The 9,664-nt window shown below is 40.4% G+C and overlaps 1 long non-coding RNA gene across 1 annotated transcript; it reads right to left on the reverse strand.

Annotated features, from left to right (window-relative positions):
- Positions 1-378: 378 nt before the first annotated feature.
- Positions 379-8,851, reverse strand: LOC309692954. The gene is made up of 3 exons (XR_014272534.1): positions 8,745-8,851; positions 7,492-7,571; positions 379-459 (listed from the first exon to the last, which is right to left on the reverse strand). It is a non-coding gene; the product is annotated as an uncharacterized lncRNA (long non-coding RNA).
- Between the last annotated feature and the right edge of the window lie 813 nt (positions 8,852-9,664).

Consider the following 9,664-nt stretch of genomic DNA (forward strand, 5'->3'; position numbering starts at 1 on the left):
GTTCCCTATCCCTAATGATTTGCAAATAACTGCAATCATTTTAGTTCAAATTTGACACAAAGTTTTTAGGCGTTTTTTGAGTTTTAAAAAATTATATATATTAGGAACCAGTACCAGATGTCATAGCATTTTTTTTTTTTACCTAAGGTTAAACCTTCAAAACAGAGGGTATAATGCTCCAAACACTGTGGTACAATAAAAGTAACAAACTTAATCCATAATGCCATTTTTAAAGTTTTAAATTGGAATTAATTCCATGCTTGATGACAGCGTGTGAGTTCCAACTCTGGATCTGAAAATCATCTCTATACAAAAGCACATTAAAAGGAGCGAACCACAGACTAATCTTTTCTGAAACATAGCCAGCAGGGGTAATTTCTTGAAGGCCTGATCTGTGTGAAGGTCCAGACTTGGCCTGAGGATCTCACTTTGGCTGGCCCCGGGCTAGAGGATGAGAACCTGGGGAGAGTTGAGATGAGGCTGTCACACTTCCTATAGATCAGTCATTATCACTAATCCAGTCACAGCGCTGGGATCAGCACCAGGCCCATTCATCTAGAACCGTCATTAAAGAGCTAAATGAGAGCTGCCTTTGCTAATGAGGTAATGAGAATTTCTATGTGTGTGTGTGTGTGTGTGTGTGTGTGTGTGTGTGTGTGTGTGTGTGTGTGTGTGTGTGTGAGAGAGAGAGAGAGAGAGAGACGGTGAAAGAGTGAAAAAGGCACTAAGACAAAAGACACAGACATTAACAGATTAAAAATCTGTACAAAATAATAATAATAGTAATAATGAGCTGATTTAGAAGAAAAGACTTTACTGAGTCATCCTGGCGTGTGTGCGAATCAATTTGCAGCTCTCCCATCAGAGGGCTCTTATCATTCACCCACCTCACCCACAGTTCTGTTTACTCTCTCTCGCCACAAGTAAACAAAAGCCAGAGTTGTACTTGTTCGCAATAGCTCTTTAATTTGACACAGCCCCGGATGCATGTATGCAGCTGTTTTCTTCTGTTAATTGCAATACCACCAGGGTAAACATTATTGTCCTATGAGTTATATTCCAGCCCAAAACAAAGCCTTGCATAAGCTGTGTGAAGTGGGGATGCCGTGCTTTGCTGTGTGACACAAATCAATTATTTATGCCTATGAAGCTCCAAAATATTTATCTTGCCTCACGGTATACAAGGCTGAGGCCTCTGAAAACAAATAGACGTTTATATCAAAGGCACACGGGTGTAAACAGCCGAGTGGAAAGACAATGTACGACCACCCGAGGGAGGCGGTGACGCTCGGCGAGAGAAGTTCGGGAAAAGCCTGTCGCTAACTGACAAATGCACATCAAACAAACGGCACATTAACAAAGTTCGTATAGGCTCGTAAAAAAAATGTTTTTAGCACTGATATTAAACATAGATGATGGTTAAATGTTGATATTACATGGGAGATCCTACTATTGTGGTCAGGTTATAATTACGCAAGACAAAAACACATAAAGTGGAAGCGTAAACAAGCTATGATCACCCAGTACAGGACTGGGGTGGTCTGAAACACACATGGTTACATTAATACAAATGATAGATGAGAAATGTCTCAAGCCCATATGGATCAACTATGTAAACAGTAATAATTCTTTGTAAATATTCAGTTATGGAAAACACACACAAATCAAACTGTTTGCAAGCTGCAAAATAGATTCGAAATACATCTGGGGAAAAAATTTGAGAGTGGAAATATTTTTTTCTCTTTGCCTGATTGCGTGATTCAGGTGAAGCAGACAAACCATGTGGCTAAAAAGGGGTGAAAAGACCATTTGCTGCATGGGAGATTTAAAGCTCCCCAGTCATGCCATATCGCTGCCTTCACACGCAGTCTTTTGAGCTGTAAATGAACACTATCTTAAGAAGATGGAATTGCAAAGTTTCAGTTGTGAATTAACCTGTTAGCACCAGGGGTTAAAGTGGTAAGAAAGGATCTGGAACTGCCTTCGGCACCTTTAGTTAATCATTGAATCTGATATGCATAATGCTGTCGAGGGAGTTAATTTTTCTGTGTGCAGTGATTCGGTGTTGCTTCCAGCTGGCAGCATCAAGATACTTGCTTAGGAAGTACTGGCATCCCAGGGCACACTTACATCCTCAGCAAATCCTTTTTCCACCCTGAGCAAATCCTTTTTCCTTCTCATCACTGTGATGTGTTCATCGTGCAGATGTCAATAAAGTTGTGGTCTCTGTACTTTAAGCATCTAGGTACTCCTACTAAAGAGGACCAAGCATAAATTGAGTAATTTGTAATACAGCTTTTCAAACATCTCAACAAATATTAGAAGAACAGAAAGGAAGAGATGAGATGAGAGATTATTTCAAAAGTGAGGACTAGTCAGAAAGTCACATGTGGTAAACAGTAAGTTATAATCTTATATAAAAATGTCCCAATTTCTAACAAACTATACAGTTATATATAGAAGTTATATGTTTTTTTTCATGATGTGAAATGTCTTGCAAATTAAATTTAATTATACTAATCCTTTATTATTGAAAGGCTGTATGAAAATACTACATAGTTTAGTGCCGTTTAGCAGAGGTTAGTTTGCAGCTTTTGGGTGAAGTTTACAGTAATGTGCTGTGCTGTGCTGGAACAAGCTGTGGTGTTCATTGTCAATGTAAGGTCACAACAAGTGTAGCAGACATCAATTAAGATGCTGATTAGATTCAAATCTTTTATACTAGATTTACAGCATTTTAGCATCTGCTTATATCTTGCTAAATTCAGTTAGCTAAATCAGAAAGCAGTGATTCTCAGAGTAGCAGCACATTCCAGCTGATTACAGTCTGTACACAAAGAAAAAAAACTCCTGCCGTGCACAATGAAAATTATTGTGACTTATTTCTAAGTGATTATTTTCCCCACGCAGCATCACTATACCCCATCTTGGGCTTTCCCCACCTGGTAAATCCCACCAGTTACCACCAACTGCTCCTTCCACAACTTTAACTGAAAGTAACTGGTGTAAAGTCACAAGTTCAATAAAAGTTATGGACAAACAATAGAAATATAGCCAAAGGGAATAGAAAATGGTAAAACAGAGAAGTAATGATCATTTATCATAATACTAAATTGAAGTGGCTGAATGAATAACCCTAACTAAAACATAGATTTACTATTTTCTGTTGTTGGTGGTGTTTTTGTGTCTTTTTGTGCACATATGTGTTTTTTTTAGATAACAGTTGGCCCCCAACCCTAATGATTCCCTACTGATTGGCATAGCAACTATTTAAAGCGGTGAATAAAGGGTTGAAATAGCAATAAAATAGTATAAATAGTTCAGATTAATATTATAATTACAGGTAAATGCCAATCTGAGAAGTTCAGGTCTGGCTTAAAACAAATACAAGGGAACACAGGTGAACATGACAGGTGGGGTTGATGAAGGGAGTTCATAAATCACCCTGACGTCCTTGTATGAGAAAGACTGGAAACCACTGCTGTTTGCTGCCAGTATTTAAAAGTATAAAATATAAAATACAGCTTTTTAATGATTATCATAGATATCATTAGACATTTTCACGGTACATAAAATCATTTCACTGCTTTTACTGCAGCATTGCTACACCTCCTCATCTAGAGTAACAGTACATGAAAACAAACTATATATAGTTTGCAACTATATATATATATCTATATATATATATAGATATATATATATAAAGAGAGAGAGAGAGAGAGTATATTAATAACTATTAAATGTATTAATGACTCTGTCTGAGGAATACACCTTTATAGAGAGTAAGAGGGCAAGAGTCATGCTAAAAAGCCAGTCACAGTAAAAATATGTCATCTGACACACTCTTTCATATTAAACACGTGTATCCTTTGATTTTTTCAACACAACATCAGCTGTGTTCTTAACACCCTCTGCTTCACGTCCTCCATGCTAATGTGCAAACTTTACACACACACACAAGGTACTCTCCAAGTCTCTGAAGGACTTAATATGTCACACAGGACTCTCCTGGGAGCACAAACATGGACTTAAGCTGTTGAAGTAAGTGGTTTAGGACAAAAGGAGAGTAAACAGAATGCAGAAGAAGCATACTGAAGGTCTACTGATAGCGACTTTCTCTAGTTTGTCCCATACTGGGATCAAGAAATTGTGCAGTCACCTTGTTAAAGTCCTTGCAATAAAAAATCCTTACAAAATTATTTACAGGTCCAAAATAATTTGGAGTCTGGGGTAAAAAACAAACAAACAAAAGAACAGTATGTATCCTTTAATTGTTTAGGTTTTTACTACAAGAGCATTTAATCACGATGACCAACGTGCACCAAAGCTCCTTCACCTGCCTTCTGTCGTCTCATATGAGACTAAATAGGAAGGGAACGTGACCTAGTGGCTCATCACCATGCTAAGTGTTTACAAATTGTTCTGGGTCTACTTGTGGGGGGCTGCAGGGAGGTAGCAAGCGGTCAGAATGGGCTGTCATGCAAAGGCTGTTGATCTCTGCATGACACGCCAACCTTATGGTGTTGCACATGGCCGTCCATTAATAAACAAATGAGGGGCTCACTCTGGAGGTCAGAGGAGCTCAGCTGGCCCATTTGCCACAGATCTCTCTCGGCTCACTGGGATCCAGAATGGCCACCCGCCGTGTCTGCCTGTCAGACGGCTGCTAACCTTGTCTTTGGTGACGGGCAGGAGGGCAGGAGAGGGGAAGGAGGGGGCGCGTTAGGGTGGAGACACACAAAAAGGTGGGGGGGGCATGAGTTGCCACTGCCCCTCCCTTCAGCTGATTAGTGTGAGTGACAAAGTGGTGCAGAGAGTCCACTTGGGCCTTCATAATAAATCTATCAGGGAGTAATAGAATTCCATCAATCCTTGCTCCTCAGTCTTTCTGCCCTCCCTCCTGCTCCCCAACCCTTAGAGGGGGGTCACCATGTCTGTGTGGCTGCGGTGAGAGTGTGAGGAGGGAGGGAAGGGGGCTACAATCCTCTGGGATTGTACAACTGTTATTATTCAATTACGCTCCCTTTTCTTCTCAGTTAAAAGACCATGATATCATTATCACTTAATGAATATATATAATTGGATCTTGGCCGCCGCTTCCCTCTGGTCTGATGAATACTACTCACTATTCATTCAGCCCCTGCGTATCCTCCTCAACTCTGCCTCCATTACAGCAGTCTGTGGAGCTGTAGATGATGATGGTGATCATCATCATCATCATGCTGTCAACAGTGGGAAATTGAAATTATCTGTGTGTTCTTTGAATGTTTGAATGATTAAATGAAAAGTATATTTAAAAAATAATAATAATAATTTGGGGGTTTCTGGACAAGTTGTGCTTTTTTCATTGTTTCGGTCAATGTGGAAATATAGGTCAGATGTGAAAATGACATCACAAGTGATCTGGTAAAACTGAGAAACGGAGTAGATAGACTTTTTTTCCCACTCTGAGTATTCCCAAATGAATTTTAACTTAATGAACAAGGATTTCATTGCTGAAGCGATACCTGTGCTCAACATGCAATTATTGCAATTTCCATGTTTTGTTTAATAACCCTGTGACAATTTCCTATGCAATCGTTTGCAGAAACTCATTAAGTCCACAGAAAGTATCTGGATTTCATCTTCACGATGGCTGCACATGAGGAAAATGTTTGGGAAAAATTCCTGCAACATTAACACAGTATAGATGGAGGGTGGGGGCATTTCTGCAAACACTACACCTTCAAGGATCCCTTGTATTTAAATGTGAGTCCTTGTTGGCGTGAGTGTGGAAAACTCCCAGGGGACATTAAGGGAAGAGGCGAAAAACCTTGATAGCCACAGTCGTGACAGTCATGGTCATCAATACCCTCTCAATCTGCCGGGAAACAGTGAAAGAAAGGGGGGTAAAGATGGTGATGAGAAACACTAAAAACATTGATTTAGCATTTGTCCACTTCATTTAAAGTGAGACAAGGGGGCGACAAGGACCAGAGGGGTCTTTGAAGAGGCGAGATCAGGGAGTGTTTAGCCTTCTCCCATTCAGATGTCACCCTCTTGTTGGAAACCAAAAGCAACCGTCCCTCCCCTCCACATTGTTGAGGGTAAATGTGGCATAGCAGGGGCTGAGCATGTCTGTATAAATCAGACATGGAGATTGTGTGAGGCGATGGGAGCGTGTGCATGTGTGTGTGCACTATGAGGAGGCCGGCACATTCATGGATGCGTACACCGTCATTAATCCTGCTTAAAGAAGACAGTGTTGGCAGAGTGGCAGCACCCCAATCCAGCTGCTCCCCCCGCAGAAACACATCAGACACCCTATATGACCCCCACCCGAGCACGCTCCCTCCCTTCCTGCTAGTCACCCGCTCATTCAACCCACCTCCTCACCCCTCCGTAACCATCAGTTCAGCCTTCTCCACCTTTGCTCGCAGGCTTAATTTTCCATCACTCCCCTCCGCCACCGCCCGCCACCCCCTCGCACCACCCAAAACCCCACTCTCACTCACTCACCCATCCTTGCCATACATCACTCCAAATTAAATTTACATTAGGCCCTCCTCTATCAAAGAAGCTAAAAGAGAAGCAGAGAGGGAATGAGATCGAGGGGCTGACATCATTACCCGGCAGCAGAGCACATGACCGTCATCTATTAAACCCTTTTATACACATGTCTCAGGATTTTACCAAAGTTCATGCATACCTAAGTGCAAGTTTACGTTAAAAATTAAACGCTCTTTTAGGAGGACAAAGGAGTTTCTGAACTGTTGACTTTGAGAGGGGCTTTATAACCTCTAACCATGGATGTCTAGCATTGCTATAGACAGCCCCTTCCCTTCTTCTCTTCGCTCACTTTTTTCTTCTTCCTATGGCTGCTGCTGCTTTTTCCTCCAGTGGTTAGGCGGCAGTGAGTTGACTGTCCGTATATTAGCAAGATTTTTTATCCTGACGTAAAATAACAGCTCATGGCTACCACGATGCAGTCTTCAGTCACCCTCTGGTGTGTCCTGTTTCTCTTTCATATGATAGGTTTTTGTTCCATTCTTTGAGGATGTTTTCTCATCCAGTGTGTTTAAAAACCCTCTGGATTGTTATGAGAATGCACAGACATTTGGTCATACAAGTAAACTATCAAAAGACAGTGTCTATTGCAGAAACCTTGCCTGGACTTTAACAGCCTTTTTAGTTGTACAGAATTTCTCAGCATATAACTGAAGGTCCATTGTTTTATTGTAAAAAAAAAAAAGAAAGAAAGAAAGAAAAAGAAAAGAAAAAGTCCATACCTGGACGGTCTTTTTTCTGAACTTTTGAGGCAGGTATATTTATAGGTATGTCAGGTATGCTAGCTAGCTAGCTAGCTGTGCCTCCTTGTTTTGCTATTAAAGAGAAATCTGACACTAGTTTCTCTTGTTTTCCTTCATTGTGCTTCATACAATGCCCTGCAGATGTTCTCAGTTATATGTTCTCATCTCTAAGACTCTTTACTTACTTACTTACTTTACTCACTTTGTGTATGGCTACGAGATTGTTGGTTCACAAACTCCAGCTCCTCCAGTCCACATGCCAGAGTGACTCTGGGTAAGACCCTGAAATCAAAGCATCACAGTATGAACATGTACATGATAGGTATAAAAAATTACACACGCACATTCATATTGTTAAATGGCATTACAAGGTGTAGCATAAACAAAATCTATGTAACTTACAGGTAAATGTAGGGACAATTGTGGACACTATATGTACTACACCATCCAAGCACCACCACTGTTCTACAGATCAAGGAGGTTTTTTTCAACCAGTAGTCAGGACAACTCATGTTGTGTGTACATGTGAAAAGGGGACAGTGTCCTGTAATTGTTCAGAGGTCATGTGTACAGCCATAGCTGAAACCTCAGCCTTCCAGAGAAAAGGAAATCCAGGGTAATTTAAATGGTAAAACTACAATGAAACCTACCACAAAATTTCATTAGATTTTTTATGTTATGTTTCAATCCAATTCAATTAAACTTTATTTATATAGCAACAATTCACAACAACAGTTGCAATTTATACTGTAAGGCAAAGACACTACAGTATTACAGAAAATCCTAACAATCAAGTGATTGCATATAGTAATAATTTAGCTGTTGCTTTCTAAAACAAGTGAATGCCCCCTTTTGCCAAACATTTGTCAGCCTTTAGTCTTGGAACTAAAGTAACCTTCAGTTCTCTGGAAAGCTTTAAGACATTTGTTTTGTTGTGTGTGAATATGGCTAATGTGCTGCAACATAGCAACAATGGTTTCTATCGTCATGTCATTAATTGACTACACAAAATGACATATCTTTACAATTTTACAGCTAAAACCAAAGTTCTCACACAATAAATACAAGAAGCCACCCTACAAGAAGATCTTTGGGTGCACGGTCGTATTAAACATGTGTAATTCATTACGATGCTGCATAACAACATGAGTAGTTTTTCATTACCTCGCGATGTGGCCCTGTCACATGTTCGTGTGCTGCTTTGTATGAGGTGTATAATGTAATTTCCCGTTGTCTATCATGTCATGTCCTATTGTGTCAGACTGGGTTGCACTTTGTCGCGCAGCATTATACTACAGCATGTCGTGTTGTGCTCTCTCGTCTCGGTCTATATCGGTGATGTATTAGGACAGAGTGTTACCTCCCCTCACCGTTGGGGATATATTTGCATTGGAGCGTCTGAAAGCAGCTGGAGTGAACCAGCTCAGTAAAGGCACCTGAGTGCTGAGCGCTTACTCTTTAATTGCTTCATTATCGTCTGTGCTAATCCCTCTCCAATTTCGACACTCTCATTTTCCACACTAATTTGTCCCGGTCCCTCTCCAGCTCTCTGCTCTCACAGTCCGCAGCGCTATGGCACCTATTTGCTTTCCAAGGCAATGATAACAATTAATGCAGCAGTTGGCGGCGCTTGTTTCATATAAACCTGTTTTAGCCGACTGAACAAGAGGTTGCTGATAAACAGACTCTGGAGCCAAGGCGCAGAGCTTCACAGCACCATTTGTTTCTCTAATTATGCTTTAATTACAACTGTGTATGCTAATACACTAAACATTTGCATAGAACATTCACACAACTTTCTGCTTTCTGTTCGGGAGCGAGCGAGCGCTGCAGAAACAAGGAGAGAGCAAAAGTAGCGGCGCTTATTGAAAGAGGCCCGCACTGTGTTAAATTACGTATGGGAATTGTTTGGAATAAAAAACAGTGCCACAGTTCTCCCTGACAAACTGTTTATCTTATATTGTTAGGTAACAGCAAACAAAGTCGGACTGATTACAAAATTAGGTGTCAATTTATTCCTTAAGCGGAAAACACTGTATTGTATTTTGCAGTAATAAAAACAATTTTAAAACGCTCTTGACAAATGTGTGTGATGATGTTTTCACAAATTATTCTCCCTGCATTAAAACATTTCTGCAGCGGGATGACACTAGTCTGCCTCGTGAAAAACAAACAAACACATAATTGCAGTTTCCTGGATGGTGTCACGTTTTAAAGCCGTAATTAACCCTTTAGTGTCGCTCTGCAACATCCAGTTAAAGTCTGCTTGGCAGAAATAGCTGCTATTAGTCAGATGTTCTCTGCTGCCTTTATTTGTTCACAATTAATATGCAGAGAAAAAAACAGGAAACATACAAATATGACAGTTTAAGTCA

Source organism: Aulonocara stuartgranti (genome assembly GCF_965226115.1).
Source record: "Aulonocara stuartgranti genome assembly, chromosome: 17".
NCBI lineage: Eukaryota > Metazoa > Chordata > Actinopteri > Cichliformes > Cichlidae > Aulonocara > Aulonocara stuartgranti.